The sequence below is a fragment of the Lactuca saligna genome, chromosome 9, assembly GCF_052625555.1.
Source record: "Lactuca saligna cultivar CGN05327 chromosome 9, ASM5262555v1, whole genome shotgun sequence".
NCBI classification, from domain to species: domain Eukaryota; kingdom Viridiplantae; phylum Streptophyta; class Magnoliopsida; order Asterales; family Asteraceae; genus Lactuca; species Lactuca saligna.
In genome coordinates this window covers 34,129,305-34,145,746 of record NC_136425.1, presented here as the reverse complement: position 1 = coordinate 34,145,746, position 16,442 = coordinate 34,129,305, and the positions used below count along the sequence as shown (strand labels likewise).

General features: G+C 36.7%; 1 non-coding gene across 1 annotated transcript; it reads right to left on the bottom strand.

Annotated features, from left to right (window-relative positions):
- Positions 1–15,946: 15,946 nt before the first annotated feature.
- Positions 15,947–16,092, bottom strand: LOC145018909 (small nucleolar RNA snoR137). Its single transcript, XR_013667269.1, has one exon. It is a non-coding gene; the product is annotated as a small nucleolar RNA snoR137 (small nucleolar RNA).
- Positions 16,093–16,442: the final 350 nt, after the last annotated feature.

Genomic DNA, 16,442 nt, shown 5'->3' with positions numbered 1-16,442 from the left:
AACACTACACATAGAGAGGATGTATGCGAAGTTCTCTAAATGTGAATTTTGGATTCGAAGAGTTGGATTCCTGGGTCACGTGGTGAGCAAAGAGGGTATTCATGTGGATCCTTCCAAGATTAAGGCAATCGAGAACTAGTCACCACCAAGAACGCCTACATAAATTCGTCAATTTGTAGGCCTCGCTGGCTACTACCGTAGGTTCATTCAAAACTTATCAAGAATAGATAAGCCACTTACCACCCTGACGCAAAAGGGTGTGAATTTTAGCTGGGAAGAAAAACAGGAGAATGTGTTCCAAACGCTCAAACAAGCCCTGTGTAGCGCACCAATACTATCCCTCCTAGAAGGGATAGAAGATTTCATAGTGTACTGCGACGCTTCCAACCAAGGGCTTGGTTGTGTTCTGATGCAACGGGGAAAGGTCATCGCTTATGCCTCGAGACAGTTGAAGACACACGAAGTTAAGTACACTATGCATGATCTTGAGCTAAGAGCAGTTATTTTTGCCCTAAAGATTTGGAGACACAACTTGTATGGAACGAAAAGCACTATCTTTACAGACCACAAAAGCCTTCAACACATTTTCAATCAAAAGGAACTCAACATGAGACAACGATAATGGGTCGAACTACTAAATGACTATGAGTGTGAAATTGGTTATAATCCTGATAAAGCCAATGTACTAGCAAATGCCCTAAGTTGGAAGGAATACTCAGGTTGTAGAGTTAAATCATTGACCATGACAATCCATTCGCACCTGTCCGCACAAATTAAAGAGACTCAACTGGAAGCCTTGAAACTTGAGAACATGGCGGGTGAAGCCTTAAGAGGAATGGACAAAAATCTATAAGTCAAGAGTAACGGAGCTCTATATCTCATGGACCGGATTCGGACGCCAATTCATGGTGGTTTCAGAGACGTAGTCATGAAGGAAGCGCACAACGCTCGATACTCCATTCACCCAGGTTTAGATAAGATGTATCTAGATCTCAAAAAGTTGTACTAGGGGCCTCACATGAAAGTAGAAATTGCTACCTTCGTGGGCAAGTGTCTTACTTGTGCCAAGGTTAAGGTCGAATACTAGAATACCTCAGGTCTATTACAACAACCGGAGATACCAGAGTGGAATTGGGATAGGATTATAATAGAATTCATAACCATGTTGCCCAAGACAGCGGGTGGTCTCGATACCATACGGGTGGTCGTTGACAGGTTAACCAAGTCTGCACATTTCCTGCTGATCAATGAAATGGACAAGATGGAAAATCAAACCAAAACCTCCATTAGAGACATTGTACGACTTCGTGGGGTGCCTATATCCATTATCTCTGACAGAGGCAGTTGGTTCGCCTCGAGATTCTGGCAGTCGCTGCAAAAGTCTTTGGGGACCAGGCTGGACATGAGTACAACCTACCACCCACAAACTGATGGACAGAGTGAGAGGACTGTTCAAACTCTAGAAGATATGTTGCGAGCCTGTGTGTTTAGAAAGGCATGGGATACTCATTTACCCCTTGTCGAGTTCTCCTACAATAACAATTATCACACAAACATCAAGGTTGCTCCCATTTGAAGCCCTCTATGTCCAGAAGTGTAGATCCCCTATGTGTTGGGCTAAGGTGGACGACACTCAGTCAGCTAAAGGAAAAGTTCATGACAACACTCTCACCGGTCCGAAAATCATCCGAGAGACAACAGAAAAGATAGTACAAATTCGCGAGAGACTGAAAGCCTCGCGAGACCGACAGAAAAATCTATGTTGATAAACGACAAAAACCCTTGGAATTTCAGGTCGGTGACTTTGTTCTATTGAAAGTCTCTCCCTGGAAGGGAATGATACGCTTCCTCAAGCATGGGAAACTTAATCCAAGGTACATTGGGCCTTTTGAGATTCTCACAAGAATCGGCCCAGTACCTTATAAACTTCGCCTACAGCAAGAACTTAGGAACGTACGCTCTACATTTCATGTGTCGAACTTAAAGAAGTGTTTGTCTGATGAAACACTTGTGATACCTCTAGACGAGATATAACTAAATGAGAACTTGCACTTCATGGAAGAACCCATGAAAATTATGGATATGGAAGTCAAGCAAATGAAACAGAGTCGTATTACTGTAGTGAAGGTCCGTTGGAATGCAAAGAGAGGACCCGAATTCACTTGGGAGTGAGAGGATCAAATGAAACTTAAGTATCCTCATATTTTCCCTTAGTCTGTGTGTATTTATTAATCTTAATTTTGGGACGAAATTCCCTTTAACAGGGTGATGATGTGACAACCCGTAAATTCTATCATGTAAGTCAATTCATATCAACCAAGAGTTCAGACTTGTTTCTGTTATCTTTTAACCGTGTTAAGTGTCATTTTATGAGTTCTAAGCCTTGTACACTTAAGGATTAGATGTTAAGAAGTGTTAGCTTGATATCATAGGAATGCATTTGAACCAGAAAATTCATCAAAGGGTGTTCACGACCGTGAACCCATGTTTGGCCGTGAACCCCTCTCTCTATATATATATTTTCTTCATTTATCCCTCATTTCTTACATCCTTGTCCGAAAACCTCTCAAATCCGCTCAATTATCATCCAACAATGGCTCTCATTTCACCCCAAAATCGTAAGTGTTTCATCCTTATCTTTTTCATACTTGAAACCACTTACTTCCATCCATTGATTCATCACTTCTTTATCATCATCTTCAAGATATTTAAGAACACGACTATAAACCCTTCACCAGGGGCAATGAACCCTTCATACAATCAAGAACACGGTCGTGAACACTTCAAGTGTTCTTGGGCCGTGAACACATCAAAGGGTCGTGAACACTTAGAGCTTAACTGTAAACACCTTTCATCTTCTTGATTTTTGTCCTAACATTTCATTGTAAGTGTTTCCTTCATCCTAAGGTTGTTCAATATGCATATTAGTTGTTATAGGCACTAATTGTATGAATATATATGCTATTATATGCTATATAGGATCCATTTGTGCTTCGGGGCTTCATTTATGAACTCAAGCATCCCATATCTATCTTTCATAGCAATCACTCACTAACAGGTGAGTTCATACCCCTACAATCAACCTTTTACATGTTTTAAATGCTTTTTAGGGGGGGGGGGGGTACAAGTTGAAACACAATAGAATTATGTTTGTTTATACATTTGATTACTTGTAAACAAAAGGACTTTACTGTTTTCAAACATTGTTAAACTTCGTTTCAAAACGCTTTTCAAACTAATTATAAACTCTTTACTTTCAAAACCATATTCATATAGATATTTGAGTATAAGCATGCTTTAATGGACTTAGGACTAATGTTAATGAGCATGACTCCTGTTCCTTGTTTGGTTGTGGGCTTAGGGTAGGATTCACTAGTCCGATTGTCGATTAACTTATGATTATACATACTAAATACTTAATTTAATATTAAATATAATTCTCAAGGTTACACTTAACTTAATTGTTTATGCTTATCAATTGAGTCTTTTCAACAGTTCAGTTATACATCAAACATACTAGTAAACTATAATATCTATAGTTTAGAGATCATACATATACATATAAGTAGAAAATATAGGATTTTTTGGAAAAATAAAAAAGCATTTTCATGATACAAATGCAAACATTTATGTAAAACAAATGCAACATAATAACTCTAAATTACTTATGATCTCACCAATATTTTTATATTGACGCTCTCTTTCAAAATAACTTGTATTCTCGGGGAACCAGTACGATAGGTACACTCGTTCAGCTTTTGAGAAGCCGGAGCGGAAATCAAGACTCGTTTTATTCTTTTGTTATACATTCATTTTTGGTGTCATTTAAACGTTATAAAGAACACATTTGTATTGACTATACAATTTAATGCAATGGATGTTGTTGCTTGATTTACTATTATGTATTGTTATGATATTGTACATGACTTCATCCACCCCCGAATGTTTCCGTCAATTCGATTTGGGGATGTGTGTGTGTGTGTGAGAGAGAGAGAGAGAGAGGGAGGGAGAAAGAGAAAGGACATACATTTATTAGCTTATTATATGATTAACAAATTGCGATAAATGATTTGTTAATATATTATGATTAATATATTAATCAGAAATCGACAATTGATTTGTTAACTAATAAGGTTGATAAATTAATTATAATTTTAATCATGGATTAATTGGAATTAATTAAAGGTCTAAGGGTTGAATTGTAATTGTTTGTAATTGAGTAACGAAAGAAAGTTATATAACCCATATAGTGGTGAACGAAAGTTGGGAGTGATATAGGGTTTATGGAATATTTCTAAGGTGATAAGGATACCATATTTGAAAAGAATAAAATTGAATATTTTATTATTTAAATATAGGTTTTTTCCTTGTCCTATCCATACTATAATAGGACCTCAATGGTTATGATTTTTGAGAATACTCTTCCTAAAAGGCTACTGTGAATGAAAATACTCCATTTCCTCTCTCATATCTCATATTGTCTTCTAGTTATAGGGTTTTGATGTTAGCTATTAGAAACAACATCATTTTGGTGCTAAGTTTTCCAAGACCAACACTATAGTGGGATTAAAATGATTTGTTTGTTACACCAAATCAAAGTTATGTAACCATAATCTCATGATTTCGATTATATTATGGTTTATGTTAGTTTTGTTGTTCATTATATGTTGTCTTCAAAGTGTTATGACATATATCTTTTTTATGAGGCATGTAATCTATTAAATGTAAATTTTTTCCGCATTGTACAATTTAATTTTCTATAAAACCCAATAATATTGTGGAGTTGTCGCTTCTAGTCCCTAACTTTTACTAAACTGCTGATAATACATTAAAAAAACAAGTTTAGAATGAGTTTTTTTCCCAGTTATCGTTATTTCTCACTGTAAAATTTGGCAAGGATTATTCGTCTTTTCCAAAAAGAAAAAAAGAAAAAAAAACGAACATATCACTGTCATGGAAAACTATTTTCGATGCATATGTTTTTGTTTTCTTTTTACCAAATATGATACATTGAGTTTATGGAGATGTTTGTATGTCTATTTAAATTTGAAAATATCATATAATCGTTCAACTTAATTTTTAAATACCATATTTATCTTTGTAAATATTTAATATATCATATTTGTCAAAATTATTTTTTTAATAAATTTTAGACAAATTGCAAAACATGTGGTTGTCAAAAAAAAAACTATGGTTCTAATTTTTTTTGTGGTGCATCAGTGGTCTAGTTTTGAATACCTTGTGTGGTTTTGGTCCTTATGGTTTACATTTTTTTTTTTGTGGTTTTGGTCCATATTGAATCTAAAATGACTCGTATGCCCTCCAATAATTCTTTTTAATTTCTTTTAGTTATTCCTTTACTACCTTTATTAAAAAAATCACACCCATCCCACCTCATACTAAGCCACCTACCTCTCACACATTGACTTCATCTCTCTCTCTCTCTCTCTCTCTCTCTCTCTCTCTCTCTCCATTGCTACCGAACACACCACTAGTTGGACCCCCACCGTCCGTCATCAGACCACCACCACATGTCGGATCTACCATGAAAAGCCCAAAAAAATCAACCCTCTTTCTCTCTTCCCTATCCCCGATCCTACTTTATTCACCAGAAAAATTTGTCATGTGATGAGGCAACATAATGAAGGCAACCGTCGGAGAACCGATCTAATTGATACCAGAGGATGTGGTGGCTTAGCAACCGGATACCAATGAAGAAGGCTCATGACTGGTTTAACTCCCTGTAAGACGTTGCCCGAGCTTACACCCACCAACGATTATAACTAATGTTGGTACCCCACAACGACGATGATTTCCACAACAATTTCAACTTGTCCTCCTATATGGGGTCATTTCATCTTCATGTAAACCTTTACCCTTTGATCTCAAACTCCTACCATCACTGGAAAAAATCGGATTCTCATCTAACCCCAATGGAGAAAAGAAAACACCAATTCAGACGCTCCTCCGATGAGGGTGGGGTGGGTGTTTATGGATAAGATCTGAATGAGATATAAATGTTGTCTAAACTTCGTCAAAGCTAGGAATTGACTCCATGGATGAATAAGATTCTAAAGCCACTAGGAAACCACATAAATGCTTGTGCCAACGGTCTTTAGAAACAAAGCTATGTTTTTCAGTTGGCGGTGATTTCCGACAAGTATTGCACCACCGACGGTGGTTTTCGACGAATATTGTTGCGCTGACGGTGCTTTTTGTTGCTGGTTATGGTTTTCGTTCGGTCAATGAAAAGATAGATAAATGGAATCGTAGTGTGTGCTAAAGAGAGAGGTGTGGGTTAGGTATTTCAATTATGAATTTTAGTTTTTAATAATTTGAATAGTACAACAATAAAAAAATTATAATCATTTTAAGTGCATAGGAACCAAAATCACAAAAAAAAAAAAAAATCCAAAATCAAGATGCAACTTTTTTTGGACCAAAACCAATAACATGACCCATTTTTTAAAATGTGTCTATATTGTTGGAATGTATAGGGAAATAGAGTAAGCTGTTGGAATCTTATGAATGTATAGGGGAATATAGTAGGTTGTTGGAATCTTATGCATGTATAGGGGTTAGGCCCTGTTTTATAGTTGCTGACTGTGAAAGTATTGACTGGGAAATGTCTGTCTGGATAAAAAATCTTGACTGAGTAAGAAATCATGTTGTTTGATTGTACATCTGACTGGATGTGCTGACTAATGATAAATAATCATTTTACCCTCATTCTAAACCAACATCCTAAAACATTAATATTTAAAGTAATTTATCATAGTTTTTATCATAATCAAGAACAATTTTAAACATAAAACAATTTTATACTAATGAAATCAACATCATCCTAAATAATAATAGCACAATTAAGGTCAAAATTGGCAACATATATCCGAATAATATCCAAAGATTACACTAACCAATTCGTTTAAATGTTCAAAGATTACACTCTTATAATGCTTAACAATCATCAAGAAAAAATAGAAATCTACATACATTCATAGCTTATAATGCTCATCTGAATTCCTTCTTTGGCTATTAAGCTGTGACATCCCCAATTTCACGGTCAGAAAATACCGATTTGTTTATGCTTTGTTTTATAAAATCAGAGTAAATCTTTTAAAGAAAACGGTTGCGGAATTTGTTCCGAAAACAAAATACGATAACAATTTATCAAAACATTTCTCAAATAGAATGTATTTTCATTAAATAATAAAAACATCGGGATGTCATGTTCCGATACAGACCAAAAGCATAAACAATATATAATAGACCTTACAACAGTTATTTATAACTACTGATCTATAATCCAAAACCTCTTGTCAAGTCCACCAACTTATACTCTTGTGCCATTACCTGTAATGCAAAGAAAACTGAATGGGTCAGGCTTGGGAGCCTGGTGAGCATATAGGGTTTTCAACCCACAATAAATAATTAATTTAATTTCATCAACCAATAATAACCCAATTACCCATTCTCGTTATTCTCACTTTACATCCCTAAGACAATTAACACAAGGGACCTAGTCTAAGAATATTTCATCGGGGCGACAACACATGCTTTGGGGGTTCCTCATTAATATAAGTCAAATAAGGCAACCATGAGAGGATGGAATACAACGAATGAACACCCAAGTTCATTAACACTTACAGGTGGCGAACCTGTTAGCGTTCCACAAGACTGTCTAGAAAAGTCCGTGGTCGTCATCTAAATTCCGCTAGATGACTGGATTACAATGACATCGAGGCCTCTCATCCTTTTATCACAAAACAACTATCTACCCATGTTCTACCCAACATTTTATTAGATAAAAATATAAATTTTTAGATATAGTTTAAAACCTGTATAGTACGTTCATTCAAAACACATTCCAGATAAAAGATGAGGCGCGTAAACATAACACATATTTCATAGAGAATAAATCATATTTATGAGATTAGAAGATAACATCGATACACTCACATAACACATATACTTAGTACATTCAAACAATACTTGTATTAAGATCGTGTTTATGAAAGGGACTATACACTCACTTGATCAGAAGATGATCAGACAACACTACGACTTGCAGAAGTAGTATTCCTCGGTAGATCTGGAAGATCTTCACAAAAAACCGGACTCCTCGCGGGCAGAGATTCAGCTCGGAAACTCTTTTCTTCTAGGGATCTTCGGGCTTCGGGACTCGCTTCGTGTCTCGGGATGATACCGGGGCTTCGGGGGTACTTCTTTGCACGTAAATCGAGGTAATATGGGTGAGAGATGAGAGAATGAGCAACCAAACTCGGATGGCCCTTCAAATCTATTTATAGGGCAATACTGGCCCTTGCCACGTCGTGGGCTTGGTCGTCACTGCATGCGTCATCCCAAGTAGGGATGTCAAAAACCCCCGTGGAACCCCGCTCCCGTGGGATCCCGATCCCGTATGAGACTAAATTTTTAAAAAAACCGGGAGCGGGGGCAAAATTAAACCCCGCTTATTTTCGGGACCGGGAGCGGGAGTTGGTATTCCCGTCCCGTACTCCCGCGGGGCCCCGGTTGTACATTTATGTAAAAAATATATATTTAATATAAAATACATATACAAAATAGATTTTCTAATTTTAAGTGTAGGTTAGGTTTCACTTTCCCGTTTTCAATTAATAGATATTGAAGAGGTAGTGAATTAATTATATATTTTTGGATATGTAAGTATTTTATATTTGTAATATTGGATTTGTCATATTTTATATTTTTAAGATTGATGGAATTGTCGTTTTGTAATATTGAATTCGTAATGTTGAATTTTTAATTGTTTAGTTTCTAAAAGATTATGTTTTAAACTTTTAAAGTTATTAAAAACAAGCTTTTTAGCCTAACACAAAGTAGTCATTTAGCAAAAAAAAACGAATTTTAAGCGGGGGAACCGGGGGAACGGGGGCGGGACCGGGAGCGGGGGCAACAATTGATTTCGGGGGCGGGAGCGGGGGCAGCTAATCCCGCTCCCGTTTGGTCCCGTTGACATCCCTAATCCCAAGTTGCATCTGGGGGACTCCAGGAGGTGTCAGAAAACCTGCCACGTCGTGGCACTGCTTGCCACTTCGTGGTCTCTGACACAGCTTTGGGGTTCACGCCCCGAACTTCATAAATTCATAACTTTCGCATATGAACTTCGTTTTCGACGTTCTTTATATCGACGCGAAGGTGAGATTATGCTCTACAACTCTCGTTTAGACTCCATAGGCTAATTTTGACTTTATTTTTAATATATTATAAATATATTACTTATATATTATCTTTAGTAGGCCGGGATAGGAAAACTCCGTTCGAAATTTATAACTCCTTCATCTGAACTCCGTTTTCGTCCGTCTTTCCGTCGTTGCACTACTATCGATGAGATATTCAATTCTCATTTAGATCACTAAGGATAGATATCTATCTACCTTAAATTCACTATTTACGTCGCGCTGGATCGTGTCGGTTCTGTCGCGAAACTTCGACAGGTCATTACTTCTTCGTTATAACTCGGATTTCGGCGTTCATTATATGCACGGAAACCTTGTGACATATACTACAACTCGGTTAAGATTAATCCTTCTAAATAATCATTTTGATGCTTATCGTCTCTAAATTGACTAGCCCGGATCTACGGGCGTTACATAAGCTCACCCTTACATTCATCCTAACTAAAAATCAAAGAGCCTTTCAAGTTGAACCCCAAGAAAAACGAATGCTGATGGTGGCTCAACAGTTTTTAGTCAAGGATAACCAACATAATATATATGAATATTTGAACCAAAAACAAAAGAGATTCTTCAATTTGCATAGGATACAAAACAAATTGTTCAAAAACATCATATCCATCAAAGAATAGTTTGTTTCCAACATTCCACACATGGAAAAACCGAGAGTTCTCATCTCCATTTAAAAATAAAAAAATAGGAAATGTCACATTCATGGACTCATGATAAATGGTAATTAGACCACCGATGTATAGGCGATAAAAAAGGAGGCATGGGAATTTTTGCTAAAAAGTTTCGTGAAGAATGTCATGAGAGACCACTATTCCTTAACGAAAATCTTCTTAAACTTTCGGATACAGATAGATGCTTTATTGAAAAACCATTTGATGTTAAGGAGATAAAGGAGGCAATTTGGAGTTGCGGTAATGATAAAGCCCCCGGGTTTGACAGTTTTACCTTTAAATTTATTAAACAATATTGGGAGATCATGAAAGGAGATATTATGCAATTTGTCAAACATTTTGAAAAGTAAGGTTTTTTCTCTATAGGAAAGTAATTCTTCCTTCATATCCTTGTTACCAAAGGTTAAAGATCCTCTCACGCTTCATGAATTTCGTCCCACAAGTTTAATTGGGTGTGTCTACAAAATTATTGCTAAAACTCTTGCCGGAAGAATTAAGAGAGTTATCGGATCGGTGATTGGGGAAGTTCAAATTGCTTTCATCGAGGGGCGAAGCATTCTTGACGGGCCAATGATTGCTAATGAATTACATGCGTGGGCTAAAAAATCTAAACGAAAAACATTTCGTTTCAAAGTCGATTTCGACAAAGCCTTTGATTCTATTAATTGGAATTATTTGGAATCGATCATGAAACAAATGGGTTTTGGTGATAAGTGGTTATTTTGGATAAAAGGTTGCCTCTTGTCTTCTCGAGCTTCTGTGCTACTCAACGGCTCCGTCACAAAAGAGTTTCCAATTACCAAAGGGGTTCAACAAGGGGATCCTTTATCTCATTTCCTATTTACAATCGTTATGGAAGGTTTAAATGTCGCCATGCGCTCTGCTTGCGATTATTCGCTATTTCATTGGGGCTAAAATGCCTAACGAAGGACCTATAACTTCTCACTTGTTTTACGCTGATGACGCCATGTTTATTGGAGATTGGACAAGCTCTAATTTCACAAATTTGACAAGAATCTTGAGTTGCTTTCATGCGTATTCGGGGCTCAAAGTTAATTTTCACAAATCTAAAGTTTTTGGCATTGGTGTTTCGGATATAATGAAATTGCTAGTTGCGCTAGAATTCTCGGTTGTGAGGCGGATTCTTTTCCTTTTAAATATCTTGGAGTTCCTGTCGGAGCCAACATGTCCCAAAAAAGGAATTGGCAGCCAATCATTGATCGTGTTCGAAATAAGCTTTCTTTATGGAAAGCTAAAACTTTATCCTTTGGCGGTCGCCTAATTTTGGTTAAAGCTGTGCTGGGTAGTCTCCCCCTTTTTAATTTTTCCATTTTAAAGCCCCGATTTCCATTATCAAATAATCTCGAGAAATTAAGACGGAGGTTCTTGTGGGGAGGAAGTGAAGAAAAACAAAAAATCAACTAGGTCGCTTGGAATGTGGTTCTTGGGCCGAACGGTGGGCTTGGGGTCAGATCCTTGGCTGTAACGCCCGTGTTTCTAGGCTTGCCATTTTTAGCAATGTAATAGTCTAGGTTAACCTTGTAACTCAACTTGAAATAATAAGAATGTATTATTAGTGAATTATTTGAATTATGTGATTTATGTGTGTATTTTCTTAATTTTATAATTTAATAAATTAAGAATAAAATAAGCGTCAAAATTTAAGTGTGAGATAACCCCGACATCTTTGCATAAAGTTGTAGTGGTCGAAACAAGGATTCCGGAGATATAAGGAATGCCAAAATCCGAGTTATAACGAAGAAGTTATGACCTGTCGAAGTTTCGAGACAGAACCGGTACGACGCTGAGTGACGTAAAATATGAATTTAAGATAGAGCGATATTTAGCCTTAGCGATCTAAACGAAAGTCGTAGATTTCGTTAAACCGAGAGCATGCATAAAAGGAACGCCCAAATCTGACTTCGTATGAGGAAGTTATGATTTTCTGAAGTTTCGACGTGGCAGTATGCAGCCCGAATACTCGATTTGAGATCGAGCGGTTTTTAGCTGAAACAATCTAAATGAGAATCGAAGATCCTGCTGTTAGTAGCGAAACAATGAAAAGTTAGGCGAGAACGGACGTCAGACGAAGAAATTATGAATTTATAACGAAGTTTTTCTGTCCCGGCCTTCTAAAAATAAATAATAAAAATAAAATTCAAAATTAGCCGACGGAGTCTAAATGAAAGTTGTAGAGTATGGTCTGACCTTCGCGTGGATATAAAGAACGTCGAAAACGGAGCTCGTATGCGAAAGTTACGCAATTTAGAAGTTTGACAAGTCAATTACGCCCTGCGTAATTTGTGTACGCCCCGCGTACTCAGTCGGATGCAACTTGTCTGACCAATACTCGAGTGCCACCAGTCGACGCACGCAGTGACGTTAAAGTACGCCCCACGTAACCCGAGTACGCCCCGCGTACTGAGTACGCCCCACGTAATTTGAGTACGCCCCGCGTAATCCCAGACCCAGCAGCCTATAAATAGAACTCGAATTCAGCCATTTTCTCTTGTTCAAACTCTTCCCTCTCTCTAAGTTTTGCCTCGATTTGCATGTCGTTTATACCCCAAAGCCCCGGTAATATTCCCGAGCCCCGAAGCAAGATCCGAAGCCCCGAGGATCCCGAAGAGCGTTATTCCCGAGCCGAAACGCTGCCCGCGAGGAGCCCGGTTTTGTGAAGATCTTCCAGATCTACGGAGAAACACCTCTTCTGCAAGCCGTAGTGCTGCCCGATCATCTTTTGATCAAGTGAGTGTGTAGTTATTTTCATTCCAACGCAATATTATGAAGTATTTCATATAAAATACGTGTTAGGTGTATATATTTGGTTGTTATACGTGTGAGTGTATATTTACTCTCTTCTATCTTATAGATATGATGTATTCTCTATGAAATACATGTTATGTGTGTATGCCTCATCTGTTATGTGGAATATGTGTTGATTAAAACATGTTATACAGGTTTTTAAACTATGTATAAAAACGTATATTTTTATCTACTAATATGTTGGGTAGAACATGGGTAGATAATTGGTGTGTAATAAACAGATGAGAGGCCTCGGTGTTATTGGTGTTATTCTAGTCATTCAGCAGAGTATGGATGACGACCACGGACTATTCTAGACTGTCCTGTGGAACACTAGCAGGCTCATTACCTGTAGGTGTTGTGAACGACGTGTTCACCGGTGTACTCTATCCCCCACATGGTTGCCTTTAGGACACTTAATGTTGAGGAAGCCCCTCTGCAGTAATGTCCATCCCGATGAAAAATCCTGAAATAGGTTCCTTATAATAGACGTTATTTTTAGGAACGTAAGGTGAGGATAACGGGAATGGGTAATCGGGTTTATTGTTGATTGTTGAAATTAAATATAATTATTGTGGGTTGAAAACCCTATATGCTCACCAGGCTCCCAAGCCTGACCCACTCAGTTGATTTATTTTACAGGAAGTGGCGCAAGAGCTTAAGATGGGCGAACATCAAGTTGTTTTGTTTACAAGTCTGTATATGTATATATTTGTTGAATGACTTGTAATGCTATTGTTTATGCTTTATGATCTGTATCGGAACATGACATCCCGACTTTTGATTGTGAAATGAAATCATATTTCTTTATGAAATGTTTTGATAAATATCTATTTTATCATGTTTTGTTTTTGGGAACAAATTCCGCATCTCTTTTAAAATTAAAAGGATTTACTCTGAAAATTATTTCAAAAAGCATAAATGAAATCGGTCTTTTCTGGCCGAGATTTTGGGGATGTCACATTGGCCTCGCTTAACTGGGCCCTCTTGACAAAATGGTTATGGAGGTTTAATGCGGAAAAGGACACTCTTTGGAGGCGAGTGATTGGTAGTATTCATAGATGTGAAAGGAAACCTATTCACTCTTGGGCTAAAAAAATATTTCCTGGGCACTTAGAGTAGTATTGTCAATGTATTCTCGACGTTTGGCAATAATGGTATTGATTTTTCAAATATTTTTGAATTTCAGGTGAGGGATAGTAAGAAATTTCTATTTTGGCTAGATGATTGGCTAAAGAACAGAACTTTGGTAGTGAAATTCCCTTCTTTATTTGCGTTAGATAAGAAGAAAACTTGTTTTTTAAGTGGTAGATGGGCTGATGGCACTTTCTCATGGGCTTGGAAGAGGAAACCCAACAATTCTCAAGAGTTGCTGGAACTGAACTTTATTGTGGATATCACAAGGTTTGTTGTGAGCTCCAATGGGCTTGATACATGGAGATCGAGGTTAGCTGTCGATGGTTCTTTTCGTGTGTGTGATATTAGGGCTCTCATTGATAGTAAGTTGACCGTCCCGATAAATAACCCCACGGTTTGGTTTCCCTTAGCTCCTATAAAGTGCATTAGTTATGTTTGGAGAGCTTGTATGGGGCGTATTCCTACGACAATGGCTCTTTCCAAGAGGTGTATTAACCTTTCTTCTATTTCCTGTAAAATGTGTTTTATTGGGGTGGATGTTGCGGATCATATTCTCTTGGATTGCTCGGTTGCTTTTGAATCCATGGGCTGGATTTTCAATTGGTGTGACATTCCTATATAGTGGCTCACTTTGACTTCAGATTTTGTTAATTTTGCTGCTTCATGGGGGAACTGACAAAAAAATAGGAGAATATTTATTGCTATCTGCTATGGTTTTCTATGGTGTATGTGGAAAGCAAAGAACGATATTTGGTTTAAGAGAATTAAAGTGAACCCTACAAAGTTGGCAGATAATGTGATTTCTATGGTGTTTAGTTGGTTGAAATATAAGAGTGATTTTGAAAATTATAGATGAGAATGTTAGTTTTGTTCCCCGTTTGACATTTTGTAAGTTGTTTTGTTTTCTCTTTTGTGTCCGGTCTTTTTGTTTTAGGTCGTGGTTTTAATAATATCCATCGGTTCCAAAAAAAAACCTTCCACACGTTAGTAAGATAACTATAGAAAATGTTATGATCGAGAGAAACTATAGAAAATGTTATGATCGTTGAAGAGAGAAGATTCATATATCAAACAGAACCTAAGATTTTACTGATGATGTTTTTATTTACCGAGGGTATATTCTTAATTGGTAGACTTTTCTTTTTTTAGTTTGCCTATATTGTTAGAGTGTTATGAATGTATATTAGGCGATTTGGTAATGTTTTTACCGCCAGCAAGCAGAATGGATGTTTTCTACAATGTTTTCTTTAAGGTAATCTTCATCGGTAGATACCAATCTCTATCTCCTTTTTAGGGTTCAAATACATTCATTTTTCCCTCTCTTTCTACACTCTTTTTGCGAAAAACACCCCCTTCACTCCTCAAATCTTCATAGGCAAAACATTAAAGCCTTTTTCAAGTATACATCTATCGATACAAAATTCTTATATCTTTTATCCTTTTTCAAATGTCTATCTATCGAACAAAACAGATTGTCTTCTTATATCTTCTATCCTTTTTCGAGTATCTATCTATCAAACGAAGCAGACATAGATCAAGATCTGCATATCCACATTGATGCAAGAAACATGCTAATATTACTTTCTGATATCTCTATTCACGAATCTTCTTCTCGCGTTCTTGCATCTCTTTAATGATGGATTTCACCTCACAGTAATCTCTTGGTCTTGTAAATGTCTTACACATTTTGTCTGTATGCAATTTCATTCAACATCGTTTTATAGGCCATGAACTACAATCACGTTGTGCATCAAATGTAATCCCCATTTGTAAATTTTTACTAATTTTATTTCTTTAGCAAAACAAATTTATCAAAAAACAATCATGTTATTGCTCTTAACCTTTTGTAGATACGCTTAGAAACTACAGAAATTAACACTAGGAAAATAGAATTTTTGTCAGGTAATAACAGAAATTCTTCAAAAACTTGATAAAAACTCTGATTGTGCAAAAGAGGCCTAGGTTGTTGTCTTGGATAAGGTTAACACAGATAATAGAGTGAGGAAGACGACTACAGGTAAAATCAAATGATCATGTTAAAGGTTTAAATGATTTAGAATATAAAGGCACAACTCTCTTCGGCCTTAGAACCTTGTTCTTAAGGAATGTGCCAGGAGATAGGTAACGTCAAGGCAATTAGTAAATACATTGAGCTGTTTAATCCTGGCGTTTAAAAAAAGGTAATTTATGCTCCGGAAACTTGAATTTCTCTCATTTAACTGTGAGAGAGTTCACCATTATGAAGCAACATTACAGAGATCACATGCTTTTATTTTTGATACCTTTCAAACTCACAATCAACATATTAACATTTTAACGAAATCTAGAGATTTTGTTTAAAGCAAGAAGTGAAAAGAATTTGGTGAATAAAAAGAGAACATATATTGAAATTAAAGTCAGAAATCTCGTGTGGAAGTGCCGCTCATTGCATTCCGATTGATCGATAATGCTGCGTTTGCACAAAGATATCATCATTCTATCAAACGAAAAATAAGAATCGAATCAACAGATTCGGTTTCGTGATAAGTGCTCTTCATAAAATCAACGGCTTGAAATATAATTTCCGAGCTAATGTATTCAGAAGAAACGGAATATAGAT